Source organism: Fukomys damarensis, unplaced genomic scaffold, assembly GCF_012274545.1.
Source record: "Fukomys damarensis isolate Sample0158 unplaced genomic scaffold, DMR_v1.0_HiC HiC_scaffold_7, whole genome shotgun sequence".
In the NCBI taxonomy this organism is placed as follows: Eukaryota; Metazoa; Chordata; class Mammalia; order Rodentia; family Bathyergidae; genus Fukomys; species Fukomys damarensis.
Window position 1 is genome coordinate 34,567,634 of NW_022900919.1, and position 17,288 is coordinate 34,584,921.

Consider the following 17,288-nt stretch of genomic DNA (forward strand, 5'->3'; position numbering starts at 1 on the left):
AGTACATCCACTATAAAAATTCATATGGAAGCTCCTCAAAAAACTAAAAGTAGAACTGCCAGAAGACCCAGCCATACAACTATTTCACATATATGTGAAGCAACTGAAGTCAGCATATTATAAGGATACCTGCACGCCCTTGTTTATTGCATCTATACTCACAACATGAGCTATGAAAACAGACTAGGTGCTCATCAAACATTAATGCCCAATGGTACATGATTCAAACATGAGAACAAAAGCATGTCATTTTCCGGAAGATGGATGGAAACGGAGATCACCATGTGAAACAAAATAAGCCACACTCAGAAAGTCAAAATATTACCTTTCGTACATGTAACCTGAAAATTTTCAAGTGAATTAAAAGATGATATGAAAGTAGAGGGAGAACACAATATTTAGAGGAAAGTAGATTGGGGAAGAAGGAGGAAAGAGGGTAAAGGAGAGGTAATAATCAAAGTATGCTATAAGCATGTACAAAATGCCACAATTAAATCCATTATTTTATATACTAATATTTAATAAAAATTAAATATCCAATAAAGCTTTAAAAGTCACTTAAAACATTTCTATATAACAGTCCAGAAAAAGTATTATGAAACTCTTGTGATACTTTTCTCTCACATATTTGTTCAATTACTTGTACTAGTATTACTGGTTATCACGTTCGCTAATTGTGTGGTTTTGTGAATTAACAATATTAATGTAACAGTAGAGTAGTTAATAAAATATATGATAAGCTTTTCAATAAGCATCATTCATTTTCATATTAAAGGCAAAAATCCTCATTTTTATAGCCCTCCACCCCCACCTTGCCCTGAGCCTCAGCCCAGAGTGAACCATGTTTCTGAATTACATTATAATGGTGGAAAAGGAGCAGGAGGCCTCTCTTAAAAAGAAGAGGGCCTCACTTAGCACCATAGGCCTTTTCTCTTTGGCTTGCCCAACTGTGCGGTAAAATTTATATTGCAGACATCCAATAAAAAGTTCAGGAATCCTGGCAGGAATACAAATAGTCTTCTTCATAGTATTTTGGTATCAGCTGAATAATTTGCATATGGACAAAGAAATGAAGGTGATTGATAAGGATTGTTTTATACTTAGATCCGTACAATGGGCCCCTTACTAACTTTGGCTTGAATCACAAAGTTTTGATTGGAGAACATCAATTTGCTCCAAAATCTTTTAGGTATGAGGAGCCAACTGCTCCCAAATGACCAACTCTGGCAGATTCACGCAACTGACCAAAGCACTGAGCTGTCACACTCAGCTTCACCCAGGGAGGCCCAGGTACTTCTTTCCTAACTCCCCACACATCCTGACTCCAGGCTTGTTTCTCCCCATTCCAATAGTTAGTGAGGTCTCTTTCTCCTTCATCCCCATATTCACTCCCTTACTTCCTCCAGAGTTATCTAATAAGAATCTTTTTGATCATTCACATAACAGCACCACTGTGATTCTCTAGACAGACGTCTGCCTGCTCCAATTTTATTTATCCATCTGTGACAAGGTATAAATTGTGATTATTTTTTGTCCCCACCCCTGCATGACTTGTCCCCAGCTTATAAGCAATCATCAACTCTATCTTGTTTGATTGCTAATTTGTACTTGCTTGCTACAGTGCAAAGAACATATTTAGTTCACCCTATATACTTGTTGAGCTAATACATAAATGGTCATAGTAACAGAAGACAACAAAAATGTGCTTTAATGGAGAATCTGCTCTTCTATAAAAGAGAAAGCACTTTCAAAATTATACAAAGCAAGTAAAATAAGATCTGAATGGACATCTCCAAAATTATTATACATTTGATAGTAAGCTATTTTTTATATGGTTGGTGATTACATTTTACAGGATCCCAACCTTCACTGAAAATTACTCTTTGATAGATGTGACCACGAGGATAAAAGTTAAATTAGTTTTTATGAAGCATATCCATTAAATTCCATAGGCATTTATTTCATTAAGGCAAATAAAAGTGTGATTTGAAGCTGAACTTTCTCTTATCATTCTGTTAGAAATCTGAAAAAGACAGTGATATATACGTTGTATGACAAAAAGAGATCTATGGTATTTCCATTGAAAGCTGCGTGCATGTAATATTCAAAGTGTGGAACTAACAAATATAAATAAAGACTTTTTTTCTTTTCCCAGTTCTTAAGTTTCCAACATTGTTTGTATTATACAAATAAAGCTTGTGAAATAATATATTTCAGTGCAGTTAATATTGAAACGCCTGCTTTGGATACCCTGTTTTTCATTCCCAGTCCCCCATATATTTTATGGGAGCATTTCCTTTGTGCAAGTGGAGTAGTCACACGTCACTTGGGCTTCATGCTTCGATGCGGCTAACATTCATATCAAGAAATAGGGGATGGTGGCGCTTCTGAAAGCTGAATATGCTTCTGAAGCAACTGGAAGACTTGTTGAAATCCAGTTTGACAGGCTCCACTCCCAATTATCCCAACTCAGAAGGTCTGGGGAAGATCTGAAGAATCTGCCTTCCTTACAAGCTCTGCCAATCAATACTCATGGTTACTGGACCCCTCTTGGAGTAACACTGGTCAGCTGGATTCTGAGAGTGACATTTTCTTCCTCTATCCCTTGTCATTTCAGAACCATTCCATGACATAACAATACCAAAGCAAGATTGAGTTATGTATCACCTTAATTGATTTTCTTATGCTGTACCCGGGAAATGAATCCTAGCTGATCACAATGTCTGATCCATTTAAGGGGCTGTATAATTCAGTTCCCTATTATTTTGTTGAGAGATTTTCTGTGTATGTTCATCAGGGATTTGACCTGTCCTTTGTTGTAGTATCTTGATCTGCCTTTGGTATCACTGTAGTGGTGATCTCATAGAATTAACGTAAAAGTTCCTTTTTAAAAAACATAGCTAATAGGAAATAAATATATAGATATTTTGCAAATGGGAAGAGGACCGAGAGATGCAGGACAAAAGAGGAAAGGGGAGAGGGAGAAGGGGAGAAAAAAGAATTAATATATGTTATGCACATGTACCAACTCCACACAGGGAATTCAATCATTATATACTGCAAACATGTACCAATAAAAAATAAAAATTGAGAAAAAAATTAAAAACAAAGTATCTAATTTTTTCTTAGACTAGCTAATGGTTTGCTTTTTTAAAATAATAAAACCTACTTCTGGTTTCAACTGATTTTCCTACTATTTTTCTATGCTCTATTTTATCTCTTACCTTTATTATGTGATTCATTCTGCTAAATTTGTGCTTATCTTCTTCTTTTTGCCTTTCCTTGAGGTGAAAGGTTGTTTATGTGACATGGACCTCCCTTTTGGTAATGCTGTTGATGTGTCTGTCCCATAAGTTTTGGTAAGGTTGTTTCTGTCTGTCTCAAGACATTTTAAGAATTGTATTTCTTTCTCAACTGGAGTTCTTCAAAAGTGTGTTAATTTCCACCTATTTTTTGCATTTTCAACTTTCCTTCTGACACTGATTTTAGTTTCATTCCACAGTGGTCAGAAAAGATATTTACCATGTTTTGAACCTTTTGCAATTTGTTGGAGCTGTTTATGGCTCACATAAGCTCTGTCCTGTAACATGCTCTGTGTGAGCTAGAAGGGTGTATACTGTGCTGATGCTGAGTGGAATGTTCTGTCCATGTCTATCAGGCCCATTTGGTCCAAAGTGCTGTCCAAGCTTGGTGTCTCCATACTGATTTTCAGTCTGGAGTCCTCTCTATTGAAAGGGTGGTATTGAAGACCCCCCACCTACAATTGCATAGCTAGCTACTTCTCCCTTCAGTTCTGTCAATGCTTACTTTAAATATTTTGGTCCTCTGATGTTGGGCTTATCTATTCACTTATATAGTTATTATGTTTTCATGTTAAATTGACCCTTTTATTATTATATAATCACTTCTTTTGTTTCTTGTGATGGTTCTTGACATTATTCATTTTAGACTTAAAGGACCCACCTAACCTAAATTGAATAGATTGTTGAGATTATTATTTTAAAATTGAGAAAAGCTTTGCAGCACCTATTTCCCTACTACCAATTCCCTGAAGACATATTTATTTCCTTTTCCTCTCTTGTTTGTTCCTTCTTATAGGTAACCACATAGGTTGGGTAGGTTTACCATTCATATTTATATCATTGAATAATCACTTTTGTGTATGGGTATTTTCTCTAATTTTCATAAATACATTTCTATATGTATTTTCTCGGTTTCTTTTCCATGATTTAACATTTCATTGTGAAGATTATGCTAGCTGTAGCTTCAGTTCCCCTATGTTCACGGCATCACTGTTACCTGTTGGGTGACTTTATCAAACTTTTAACTCTGTCTATGAACATTTAGGATCTTTCAAATTGTATTCACAATTGTAAACAATACTATGATCACCAATTGTATATATATTGTGTATATATCTCCATATACGTGTGGGTCAGATATTTTATAAATGGAATTGTTGCATCATAAGACATATGATTTTTTCCATGCTGTTTGATACATCAGATTGAATAGCTTTAGAGATGAGCCCATTAACCGCAATAAATTGTTCATGTTTTAAGACACTACATTTGGAGATGGTGTTTTATTACTGTTTAGTATTATTGTATGTGAAAGATAACTGAGACATCTAATGCTGCTATTTCTCCAAAAAAGCTTATTCAATTCGTACACCTGAACTGTGGTTTCCTTCATCTCCCTAACACTTGATGTTATTGATGTTTGCCAATAAGATGTCTTTGCCAATAAGACAACTGTGAGACCGTATCACATGGTGGCTCTAATTATATGTCCATAATTAATGTGAACATAAGCATATTTTATATCTTTTTGGCCATCCACCACCTTGTACTTTGTACTATTCTTTGCCTCAACATTAATTAACAAGAATTGAAACTGTTCCAAGACATTTAACAAATTACTTTATGATACTAGTATGCAAATATGCTTAGTGGGAATAATTCTCACAAAGTAAGACCTATTCAATCATCGTCAGTAATTCTCATTCATAAAAGAATGGTTTTCAGCCTGGACTATATAGTGAGTTCCAGGTCAGTCTCAACTACACAGCGAGACCCTGTCTCAATAAAACCACACAAATATAAAAGGATGGTTTTGTTGTTTTGTAGAAGGCAGATGTCATCATGGTACCTGATTTAATTATGAAACAACATCATCAAATTTTCCATAAAACAAACCAACAAAAACATCATAAAGACAGTCAAAGTATGATTCTATGTTTTTAATATTCTTATTTTGTAATTTTAAGAACTAATTTAACATGCCTAGCAGGTTAACAAAAGATCTTAATCGTTTGAATCAAGCATCAAGAACCTCTGCCATAAATGTAAAGGCTTCCCTTCATCTACTTGCTAATGGCCCAGTTTTCATAGCTCTATATAAAATGATTGTCCACATAGACAATATTCAAAATTGTCCTGATAGACAGCTTGAATTTTTTTCAGAGTTGTAAAATATATAGGTGTTTTTTTCTTTCACCGGAATCACTGAGGAACGTTTGTTCATTTTCTTCCTATGCATACATCTTCTACAGTGCCTCCCATTTATTGGATGTTCAAAAATGGTAGTAAAAGTATTAAGTAGTATTAGAAGTATTAGTGACAGAAAAGAGGAGGAAGGTAAACAATAATATCACTTACAGTCTCATTTTTATACCTTTCTTCTTATACTGATAGCTATTTCTTCTACTGTCTATCATCACTTTGAGGGAAAAGCTTTGCTGTAGCTCCATCTTTCTGGTAGAAAAATGCATACATATCTTGTGACTTCTATTTGTTGATTTAAATTCACATTTCTGATTCTGTTGTTTATTGAAGAGACAAGAAATTTGCTGTACAATCAAGTAAGGAGTTGTACACTGCAATGAGTCACACATTGTCTAAAGAGCTAAAGATAGCAGAGAAATACCAGGATGTGTAGATGAAATGGTTACAGTTAAGAAGTGAAAGAAAAATAGCAGCCTTTTGTAAATATGTACTTTATGGTAGGTATTTTTGCCAGAGCTTCACATGATCTATCTCATTTAGCTCTTGCTAAAATGAATAAATAAAATATACACTGTCGGACCTCCCGGCCTGTACAACAACAGACCCAGGAAGACCCCAAAGACCCCGGAGGGGGTCTCTTCAGCTGCCTGCCTGCCTGCGATCACCTGGCAGCGGGCGCGCGACCTCCCGGCCTGCGCAACAACAGACCAGGAAGGCCCCAAAGACCCCGGAGGGAGTCTCTTCAGCTGCCTGCCTGCCTGCGATCACCCGGCGGCGGGCACGCGACCTTCCGGCCTGCACGCGACCTCACAGCCTGCGCGACAACAGACCCAGGAAGGCCCCAAAGACCCCGGAGGGAGTCTCTTCAGCTGCCTGCCTGCCTGCGATCACCCGGCGGCGGGCACGCGACCTTCCGGCCTGCACGCGACCTCACAGCCTGCGCGACAACAGACCCAGGAAGGCCCCAAAGACCCCGGAGGGGCTCTTTTCAGCTGCCTGCCTGCCTGCGATCACCCGGCAGCAGGTGCGCGACCTCCCGGCCTGCACGACAACAGACCACGAAGGCCCCAAAGACCCCGGAAGAGGTCTCTTCAGCTGCCTGCCTGCCTGCGATTACCCGGCAACAGACACGCGACCTCCCGGCCTGCGCGCGACCTCCCGGCCTGCGCAACAACAGACCCAGGAAGGAAGGTAGCCGCGCAGGCGTCCTTGAAACACCCCCATGACACCCTCCCCCAGTCTCAAAGCTCCTGATTGGGCCAGTCCTTAGACCAACTCTACAGAGGCATAGGTTCTCATGAAGGGTAGCTTTCTGAGCTCCCAACTTTGAACATCTTTAAAGAAAGGGCAGGGAAACCTGTAATAGAACTGAGTGGAGTTCAACCCTGAGGGTAAGGAAACTAAAGTTAGGCCTTGTAGATTGTATTCGGTCTCAGTCGTGAGGAACAGCCATTGGCTAGCTGAGACCAGGGGATTTGGTTCCACATATGGCTGTGCATGTGGTATAATATGAGATCAGAGACAGCCTGAAAGAGGACCTTCAAATTCTTTTTTTTTCTCTCTCTCTTTTTTCTTTTTTCCTCATTCCACCCTAAAATTTCTTTCTTTTTTCTGTCCTCTCTCTCCAACTCAGTCTCTTGCTCCACCATATTGTCCCTCATCTCCCTTTTTATTCCAGCTCCTGCCCTAACTCAGACATCTTCTTTTATTATTTTTTTTGGGGGGGGTTCTCTTTATGTTCTTTCCTCCAGTCATTTTACCTCACTGATGGCTCTGTACCTTCAAGGGAAGGCAAGCGCCTGTTATTGTTAAGGGGATATATTCCTGTCCTTATTCCTGCACTCTCTCTATCCCCCCTGAAGTTAATAGCTTTGTAAAGATAGTAAGGTAATTCTACAACCTCTGGATTCACTTCAAACCTGCTCTAATTCTTTCACTTATCTAATCCTCTTGTTCTAAGTCGACCCCCCCATCCTAAATGGTAAAGATGCTATACTGAAAAGCATATTCACTGCAAACATACTATGGGCTGCTTCTTGAAATTAATTTAATTCACATGAGTTAAAGGTGATACATTAATGACTAACACAAGTGGTCAGTTGGCAAGCTGTGCCTGATCCTATTGGGCTGCTGAATATATCAATTGGGATAAAGGGTTGTGATTGATTGAAAGAGTTGTTTTCTCTGATATTATTAAAATGAGGATGGCTATGAGTCAATAGAAACTCAAAAGCTAAAACGCAACTATATTAGGAAGATTTAAGTAATACCCAGAAATTAAAGAAGGACAACCCAACAATAAAAATAAAAATGAGAAAACACTTAAGCAAGACACAAAAACAGATTTCCAGTTCACCAATGGCAAATAGTAGGACAAATGAGGATGAAAAGTCTGATAGTGAACCAACAGGACTCCCTGGACCCATACCACAGGAAGTAACAAAACCGATCAATCAGGCTCTAGAAAAATTCAAATCAGAAATAATTTCCCAATTAACCAGAGAGATGATGAGCAAAATGGAAGTCATGATTCAAGACTCTAGAGCAGAAACTGACAAAAAAATAGATGAGCTCAAGACTATGATAGAAGCCATGAAGACTCAGCATAAGAAAGAAATGGAAACAATGAATGCCCAACAGAGGAAAGAAATGGAATCCATAAAACAGATTCAAACAGATATCCAGGAGATTAAAAACTCTATTGAAAGTGTACGCAACAGAATAAAAGATTGCGAAGATAGAATTTCAGATATAGAAGATAGGATAGCAGTCAGTGACCGTGAAAAAAGAGGTCTATTAAAAACAGTAAGGGATCATGAGAAATCAATCCAACAACTCCTAGACGATACAAAGAAAAATAACATAAGACTGATAGGAATTCATGAAAAAACAGGAGAAAACACAAATGATATAAAAAAGCTCTTCACAGAATTAATGACAGAAAACTTCCCAAACAGAAGGGAAGAATTAGACATACAGATAAGTGAGGCATATAGAACCCCAACTAGCCACGATCAAAAAAAATCTACACCTAGACATATAATAATCAAGATTCCAGAAATCCAACAGAAAAACAAAATACTACAAGCAGTAAGAGAAAAGAAACAAATCACATGCAAAGGGAAGCCCATTAGAATCACAGCAGACTTTTCAACACAAACCCTTAGGTCAAGGAGAGCCTGGAGTGAGGTATTCCAAGTCCTAAAAGAAAAGAATCTCCAACCTAGACTTTTGTATCCTGCAAAACTCTCTTTCAAAATAGATGGGGAAATAAAATACTTCCACGACAAAGAGCACCTGAGAAATTTCATGAACACCAAACCAGCACTGCAAGGAATTCTAAACAATATCCTAGAAAAGGACAACGAAATTCACAATAACATGAGGCCCAACAGACCAAATCAAATAGGCAAGGCAAGAAACTAAAAGGAGATGGGAGAAAAAGTAAAAAGAGTCAACAAATGGACAAAAACATGACAAGAATAAGTCAAAATATATCAGTTGTAACCATCAATGTTAATGGCCTCAATTCACCAATCAAGAGAAACAGATTGGCAGAATGGATTAAGAAGCAAAATCCAACAATATGTTGTATACAAGAAACACACCTAGTGCAAAAGGAAGTCCATAGACTGAAAGTGAAAGGATGGAAAACAATTCTCCATGCGTCAGGAGTCCAGAAAAAAGCAGGGGTAGCAATCTTATTCTCAGATAAAGTAAATTTCAAACCAAAACTCATTAAGAGAGACAAAGAAGGACACTACATCCTTGTAAAGGGAACAATTCAAGAGGAAGAGCTGACAATCATAAACATATATGCACCAAATATAAATGCCCCCAACTATATAAAACAAATATTAAGTAACATGAAAAACCAAATAAGCACTAATACAATTGTAGTGGGGGATTTAAATACCCCACTATCACAAATTGACAGATCTACTAGGCAGAAAATCAACAATGAAATAATAGAACTGAACCAAGCTTTGGAACACATGGACTTAATAGATGTTTATAGAGTATTCCACCCCCAAAAACCAGAATATACATTCTTTTCGGCTGCACATGGATCATTCTCCAAAATAGACCACATACTGGCTCACAAAACAGGTCTAAATAAATGCAAAAAAATTGAAGTCATCCCCTGTTTATTATCAGATCATAGTGCAATCAAACTAGACATCAATAGCACAAGAAACTATAGAAACTTCACAAGCACATGGAAACTGAACAACACTCTCCTAAACAATCAATGGATTACAGAGGAAATTAAAGAAGAAATTAGACAGTTTTTACAAATAAATGAGAATGCCAATACAACATACAGGAATCTTTGGGACACAATGAAAGCAGTTCTACGTGGAAAATTCATAACATTGAATGCCCACACTAGGAAAACAGAGCGGGCTCAAATAAACAACTTAACGATGAAACTTAGACTCCTAGAAAAACAAGAGCAAGAAAAACCCAAAGCTCGAACAAGAGAGGAAATTATAAAGATCCGAGCAGAAATCAATGCAATTGAAATTAAGAAAACGATACAAAAAATAAATGAAACAAAGAGCTGGTTTTTTGAAAGAATAAATAAAATTGACAAACCCTTAGCTAATCTTATCAAAAAAAGGAAAGAAAAGGCTCAGATCCATGCAATTAGGAATGAAAAAGGCGAAGTCACAACAGATCCGAAAGAAATCCAGAGGATCATGAACACCTACTTTGAGAACCTGTACTCTAATAAAATGGAAAACACAGAAGAAATGGACAGATTTCTAGATACTTATGAATTACCAAAGTTGAACGAAGAAGATAAAAACATTTTAAACACCCCAATCACAATCAGTGAAATTGAAAATGTAATTAAAAACTTACCAACAAAGAAAAGCCCAGGCCCTGATGGATTCACTGCTGAATTTTACAAGACATTTAGAGAAGAACTACTACCATTACTCTTCAAACTTTTCAATGAAATTGAAAGAGAAGCTATACTTCCAAATTCATTCCTGGAAGCAAGTATCACTCTGATTCCCAAACCAGAGAAAGATACAACCAAAAAGGAGAACTACAGACCAATCTCCTTAATGAATATAGATGCAAAAATCCTTAATAAGATACTAGCAAACAGAATACAGAGGATTATTAAGAAGATCATCCATCATGACCAAGTCGGATTTATTCCAGAGATGCAAGGGTGGTTCAACATACGAAAGTCAGTGAATGTAATACATTATATTAACAAAGTCAAGGACAAAAACCATATGATCCTCTCAATAGATGCAGAAAAAGCATTTGATAAAATTCAACACCCATTCATGATAAAAACCCTGCAAAAAATTGGAATAGATGGTCTATACCTCAATTTAATAAAGGCTATTTATGAAAAACCATCAGCCAACATCATATTGAATGGCCAAAAACTGAAAACCTTCATGTTAAAATCAGGAACAAGACAAGGATGCCCACTATCGCCACTTCTCTTCAATATAGTTCTGGAAACATTAGCCACAGCAATTAGACAAGAGAAAGAAATTAAAGCAATAAAGATAGGAAAGGAAGAAGTTAAACTATCATTATTTGCTGATGATATGATACTCTACATTGAAGATCCAAAAAACTCCACCAAAAAACTTCTAGACTTAATTGACAGATTCAGTAAAGTATCTGGATACAAGGTGAATACCCAAAAATCAATAGCCTTTCTATACACAAATAACAGACAGACAGAAAGAGAAATAAGGGAAAAAATTCCTTTTACAATAGCATCCAAAAAAATGAAGTATCTAGGAATCAATCTAACAAAAGAAACAAAAGATCTCTACACTGAAAACTACAGCACTCTGAAAAAAGAAATCGAAGAGGATATAAAAAAATGGAAAGATATCCCCTGCTCCTGGGTAGGAAGAATCAACATAGTGAAAATGGCCATACTACCGAAACTGCTATATACATTCAATGCAATGCCAATTGAAATTCCAACACTATATTTCACAGAACTAGAAAAAAGAATCCAAAAATTCATTTGGAACCACAAGAGACCTAGAATAGCAAAAGCCATTATAGGCAACAGTCACATGGCACCAGGTGTAACAATTCCCAATTTGAAACTATACTACAAAGCCACTGTGATAAAATCAGCATGGTACTGGCAAAGAAATAGGCCTGAGGATCAATGGAACAGACTGGAAGACACAAAAACAAATGCAGATGTACTCAGCTACCTCATCTTCGACAAAGGAGCTCACCATCCTCAGTGGAGGAAAGATAGCCTCTTTAATAAATGGTGTTGGAAAAACTGGATATCAACCTGTCACAGATTAAAATTAGACCCTTATCTTTCGCCATGCACTAAATTAAAATCCAAATGGATTAAAGATCTAAATATTAAAACAGAAACATTAAACTTGCTGGAAAGTAAGTTAGGCAGAACTCTGGAAGACATTGGTATAGGAAAAGACTTTATGAACAAATCCTCAGTAGCACGGGAACTAGCAGAAAGAATCAACAACTGGGATCTCATCTTACTAAAAAGCTTCTGTACTTCAAAAGAAACCATTAGCAGAACTAAGAGACAATCTACAATGTGGGAAAAAATTTTTACCAGCTGTACCTCAGACAAAGGACTATTATCAAGGATATATAAAGAACTCAAAACAATCAGTCCCCCCAAATATAAAGACCCGATCCAAAAATGGGCATCCGAAATGAACAGACATTTCTCATACAAAGAAGTGAAAGCAGCAAGAAAATATATGAAAAAATGTTCCACATCACTGGTCATTCGAGAGATGCAGATGAAAACAACACTGAGATTCCACCTCACCCCACAAAGAATGGCTGCTATCAAGAAATCACACAATAACAAATGTTGGCGGGGTTGTGGGGAGAAAGGAACCCTCCTCCATTGTTGGTGGGAGTGCAGACTAGTGCAACCACTATGGAAATCAATATGGAGATACCTCAAAGAGCTTGGACTGGAGGTTCCATTTGACCCAGCCATCCCTCTGTTGGGTATCTTTCCAAGAGAACTAAAAGAATCATATCACAGAGAAGTATGTGCACCCATGTTTATAGCGGCACAGTTTGTAATAGCTAAATCTTGGAAACAACCTATTTGCCCATCCGTTGGAAACTGGATAAAGAAGATGTGGTTTTTCTATAAAATGGAATATTACTCAGCCATAAAGAGCGAGAGAATAGATTCATTCATAGGAAAATGGATACATATTGAAGATATACTCCTAAGTGAAATAAATAAGTCCCACATGTGTAAATACCAAATAGTTTCCCTGGTGTGAATATTCTGCAACAATGCATAAGATTCTAATAAGATTACTGACATTTAGAAATGGGAGGAAAGGAGCTAAAGGTGTAGGGAAGGTGTGATACGTAGGGGAAGAACAAAAAGGGAAAAGAAAAAAATGTGAGAGAATGAAAAGATGAAAATAAAGTGTTTGTAGATGGAGAGGGGAGGAGGGGGTGAGGGGAGCACAGAGGTAAGGGGAAAAAATGAGAATCAAGACTTGCCATTTAGAAGTACATGATCCCAACAATGAATGTAACTGTACTGTATCCCTAAAATGTACCAATAAACTCAATAAAATTAATAAAAAAAATATATATATATATACACTGTCATTTTCTCCATTTTATACACAGGGAAATGGAGATACAGAGGTGTTACTTGATAAATTTACAAAACCAAAAGAAATGGAATCAGTACTCACAGAAGGAAACAGCATTTTCTTTTGTGTCTTACAGTGTGTTTTCCTCTTGGATGTATGTCATCTACACTGATGCTATTGGTGTCTGGGCCAGTGCTTTCATTCCCAGATGGAGGAGTGGCTGCTACCTGATCACAGTTGTCTTTTCTCTGGAGATCTGTCCCTGACTAATGGGGACACATTAGGTAGAAATATTCGGCAGGTGTGCTGCCTTCTACCACTTCAACTGAGACAGAAGCAGGCTGCAGCCAATGACAGACTAATATGAGGGTGCAAAGGCTTGTTATGCTCCACAGCTCTCTGTGGGATCAGGTTGAAGTTGGACTCCAGCTGAAACGGCAGTTTGTTCTTGCTCCTTTCTGTGCCCCCTCTTGTTTTCCTCACTCCCTTTATCCTGAGAACATTTCCTCAATCAATTGTTTGAACAAGAATCCCCGTCTTGGCTCTGCTTCCAGGGGCCCTGTAGTATAAAGAGCCCTAATGTTATCCTCAGGCTTTACCCTCAGCATCTCTTCTTCAGCCTGTTTTTTTCCTTCATCTACAATTCAGTGTCCCCTTGGCTCTGTGTCCAGCTGTAACTGAAGGCAATCTCACCTGGTCCAGTGTAGGTACCAGAATGAGTGACCTCCATATATCCCACACATTCCAAGAATTCAGTGAGCACTTAATGACCCAAAACATGAACATCAAATTCAGCCAGTCAAATATTATAATAGCAATAGCAGCAGAAAGTGCCCTCCTGAGAGTATCTGAACTAACCAGACAATAAGAAAATGCTAAGGTCATCAAGGAGAGCATGTGATCTACAGATATGGATTGGTTTAAGCCCTCAAAAGCTTGTGTTAGGTCCACTGGAGGAAATAATTGCTAAAGACCTGCAACTCTTCCTTTAAGACCTAGATCAATAGTGTTTTTCTTTGAGTCCTAACATAACCTTCCCTATTCAAGTCTGACCTGATCTTCCCTCTCACACCAAATAGCCCCTGGTTCCCACATCTATTATGACAGTTGTCATATTGATCAACAGTTCTGTTGACATTGTTTTCTTCCTCCTTATCTCAGATTCCTGAGGTCACCAGGCAAGTCCAGCTACAGTTTTATCCGTATTCCTATCAAGCTTCACTATAAATAATTAACGAATGTCCATTGTGAAATGAAAAGAATGAATGAATGAATGAATGTTATAGATGGAAACAAGCAGGAGTGGAGTCAGATTTCACTTCACACAAGTTGCTATTATCTGTTTTGATTGTGAATCAGTGAATGAAAGAGGAGACACAAAGGAGGAGAAAAGGACTGCCTTCTCCTTCTAATATCATCAGTATCCAACCCATGGCTGCATTCCTACTTTACACTGTGAGCTTTGCTTGAACTCAGAAGATATAATACAAATTGTCCTTGTTTTCTTTCAGTGAGAAAATCTTTTTAATTTATGAAATGCCATTTTGCCATCTAAAATGCTCTTTCCCATCTATACAAATCCTACTGGTTCTTCATGCTCAGCCCAGATTCTCTTCTGCCCAAGAGAATATTGAGGACCCCAATTTTTCTCGAGGATTTTCTCCCATGCTGCACTGTAAGAATATACCATCCTACATTGCTCTAGTATTGTTCCATGAAGTCTTCTCAGCTATATACTTACAAGACTGCTGGGAACAGCAATTACTATTGATTTTCAACCAGAAAAATGGTCCCATTCTAACCTTTGTTCTTCTGCAGCTTTCGCATATTCTTGGTCATAACAATATCTAAAGAATGAAATATATTTATGTACACATTGCAGTTACTATGGAAAATGTAAAAATCTTGTTGGGATATTTGAGGCCTGCTTTATTGTACTAATTTTTCACTTAGCTTCTAAATCCTCAGCAGTTGGATTAGTTATTTGTAGTCTTAATAACACTGACATGCAAACAAGCATAAAAATTTAGTAACATGCAATAATATTTTCTTTGCTCTCCTATCTGCCATCAAATGGGTGTCACCTACCTGTTTTGGGGTTTTTTTAAATCTTTATGATACTGCTCACATGACTGGTAGTTGGCTAATTATCAGCAGGGACTACTGAGGAAACAGGGCCCAGTTCATGTGTCTCATCTTACAACATGCTAGCCCAGGAATGTTCTCAGGGGGATGCAGAAAGTACCAGAGACACACTCAAGCTTTTTAGAGACCTGGTATTTGAACTGACATATATTCAAAGTGTAACCTTAAGACATGGTCATGCTGGGCCCAGGATATCAGTCTCAAATTGTCCAAATCCTCTGTAGTGCCTGGGACCTCAAGGGTGAGCATTGTCTTCTGGTAAGACACCCACTCAATTCTGAAATGGTTTCCATGCGGGTCCTGGTCTTTCAAAGAAAGATCCACTTGCCCTTTTCCAAATCCCTCCCCAACGTCATTGCCATCTAGACAAAACATGCCAGCCCTAGAGATGGGATCACTATTCACCAGAGCCCCTTGTGATCCTCTATTCCACACAAGAAGTTCACCAGATGCCCCAGATATCTTTAAAACACCTGCCTATAGGGCTATCTGAGGATTCACAGGAGTAGCACGGTGAGACACCAACAAAGCAGATTTCTTCCACGAGTGTGCCTGAAACTGAGCCACCAGAAAAGAGACCAGAAGTCTCGCTAATTTGGGGTTGATGCTCGTAGTAAAAAAAGATCAGGGCTCTGGACTACTGATGATCCATACCCTGCTCTTGATTCACATCTGTGTTCTGACCATGCTGCCTCCTTGGGACTACACCACCAGATGGGAATGGATACAACCGAAGCGTACTTGACCCCATGAGTTTCCTGCAGCTGGTCCACAGAGTAGTCATGCTGGCCTTTCGTCGGGGTTCATGTCCTGCATCAGGAAATTTTCTGGCACTCACTGTGCCTACCTTCTCTAAGGATTTGGTGATTTTTGTCTCCAATGCCAGAGGCCCTTCCAAAGTTCGTGGTGACCTAATACTTTCCCAAGTAAGTCTTAGGCACACCTCACAAGGGATAGATATTCCTTGCTTTTAAGGATCTCTGTACTTGCTACACCTGAGTCCCCTCACTGGTACTAATAAGCTGAAATGGGAGTAGGGGTGAACATTAAGAGATCACACCCTGAAAGATACCAACTGTAGCTATAGATTTGAAGAGAAGAAATGATGGGAAGATGGGCTGTTCCATTTGGATTCTCTGAAATTCCAAATGGTATGAAAATGATCAGAAACAGTTACATGTGTTTCTTGTATACTCTAAATAAGGCTTATAATTGTGGTCATATTCAGTGCAGCACACAAATACCTTTTGAGGCACGAAGACTAGGAAAGATCATGTTAGTCTTCCATGTCTTACATAGGGGTAATCAAAAATACACTAATAAAAACAGTTATTACAGTAAAAGACATACTGTCATGAATTACCCCCAAAACACTTCCCCTCCTTTTACACACACTTATCCCATCATTCTTGCCACTCTGTGAAACAGCTGTGGAAGTCCCCTTTCATAAATGTCTTTAGGAGATGTGAGCCAAAGTACTGTGAGCGCTGCCACCTAGTCCCACCCAACAGGAAGGAGGTTGTAAAAGTATTGTGGCATCCTCTTCCGCCTTACTCAGCAAGCCTGTCACTGTGCAACTTCTGGATCCTCCCTAAAGTTAAAACGACCATAAAAGGTAAACATTTTGAAGCAATTCAGGACATCTAGGCAGCCACAACAGGGCAAGAGGACTTCCAGAACTGCTTCAGAGCAGCCAAAATGATGGGATAAATGTGTTCAAAGCGAGGGGAGTATTGTGAGAGGCCTTAATGTCAGCGTGTCTTTTACTGTAATACATAATTTTTAAAATTAAACATTCGCTGTATATCATGATCATATCTTGTATATACCCAGAGTGTTGATTAATCAGCAACTCCTAAAACTTGCTTCTCTAATTTGCTTTGTTTGGTTTTGACACTTTTTTGGGGAGGGGGCTCGGCAGTGGGTGCCAGATTGCTTTGTCTTTATACTGAGCCTGCAATGTACCTATATTAGGTCCCCTCTCCGCTCTTCTTCTCCCCTCTCCTCACCTCCCCTC